The sequence below is a fragment of the Frankliniella occidentalis genome, unplaced genomic scaffold, assembly GCF_000697945.3.
Source record: "Frankliniella occidentalis isolate FOCC.00 unplaced genomic scaffold, Focc_3.1 Scaffold594, whole genome shotgun sequence".
NCBI lineage: Eukaryota > Metazoa > Arthropoda > Insecta > Thysanoptera > Thripidae > Frankliniella > Frankliniella occidentalis.
Window position 1 is genome coordinate 62,185 of NW_026267710.1, and position 1,788 is coordinate 63,972.

Below are 1,788 nucleotides of genomic sequence, written 5' to 3' on the forward strand. Positions count from 1 at the left end.
CTAGGAACAAATTCCGTGTCGTTTTAACCCCACCCCCACCCCCACCCTTTGCCGCCGACTATGCTCGCACTCTTTTTCTAGCCAGCAGATGAAAATTTGTTGTGTTTTAAGTTTTCAGGTGCAGCCAGCGGACGGAGTCCAAGACCCCTTTGGCAGAGAAGGTCACTTTGCAGTGTGACGCACGACGCAACCTATGTGATTCTCAGGATTCAGAGGAATAAACTGATAGAATCACTGATAGATGACAAGTTGTTTTGTTTTTTGTTGTTTTTTTTTTAACCCCTCTTCATGACATTGACATGCAAGGAGTATGGCAAGAAATGACAATTCAATTGAAACATTTATAATTGTATTTCATTGTTTCAACACAAGAAAAAAGTTGCAGGATCCTGGGCAATGCAGAGCTGGACGTCCAAGGTAGGCCAAACGACGAGAAATACAGAATAAGCTTAAGTACTAGCGAAATAACGGAGAATAGAAACGCCAACGACTTGTCGATCTTGAGTGTAAAACTGTGGACATAGGTAGGGGTGGTTTAAGGAAATGCTGCCTCTTCCCTCTTTGCCCTCCCTCTCCCCCACCCGCAAACTCCTCGCAACTAACAGCCGGCATAACCCCTTGTTGAACATAACGTCCCCGAAACAAAATCTCCTCCCCCATATTACGCAGTCCTCCACCACCCCTATGGGTTCTCTCTGGGGCGAGGTTTAACAATTAGAAACATTTGACAAAAATTAACGATGCAGAAAACTCAGTAGGCGGCTCCCCGCTGCGAAAGATGGCACCCGATCTCGTGCCTGTGCGTCAGTCTCGCAGTCAGCACCAGTCACGACCAGCGCAGCGCTGCAATTGCGACACGCGCCCCCTCCTTTCCCCAACTGCTCCCCCCACCCCCCGGATGGCCATTTCCGGGGAGCGGGGGGAGGGGAGGGAGCGCCTACCGCTCGATCGGAGCGCTGCGGCGGTCGCGGCAGGTACTGACTAACGGGTACGACATATGACGCCACCTTTCACACGCTGAGGCATAAGGAGAGCCGCCACCGGGTCCCTCTACATCGTGGCATCATCTGACGCGGTACATTTACAACTTGTCCTTGTAGTTCTAAATTTAACGATTAAATTCTTCCATTGGAAAATGTCATAAAAAAAAACAACTTTACATTCCACAAAATATACAAAACCAGAAAGAAAAGAAAGCTTGATAAGGTGCTACGCTAAATGTGGTTATAACCATGCACACAAAAATGGGTGAAGTGCGTTTATATGTAATCACCTATAGACGAGACGTCTACAGGTGAGGGAGCAGAAACCTGCGACATAAGGCCGAGCGCACAGTACAGCAGACAGAGGGGCGATGTACACCGTGGTGTAATCTAGAGGCCACCTGAGGCTTACGGCCAAGCTCGCACCCGCGATGGTGGGCGACCCCTTTCGGGATCCAGGCGGCCCCTGAACCCTAAGCATCTGTCCGCTGCACACTCACGACATCGGAGCGGACTCCGACATCCAGGTAACGTCCCTTTGGAAACCCAGCGCATGGTTATGCAGCTCTCACTGGCCGTCGTTTGTACTTTAATGAGTTTATGACTAGGGTTCGCATTGCACACAAATAGATTGAAAAGAGGAAAAGTCAGTCAGTGAGGTCTGCAAACCATGCACTTATTAAAACCACACGCACACAGCAAAAGGAAACGAGGGCGACGGGAGAAGAGACCTGCAGCATTAAGGCCGAGCGTACAGTGCAGCACACAGGGGGGCGATTTCCATGCAGTAGTGAAATCTAGGAGC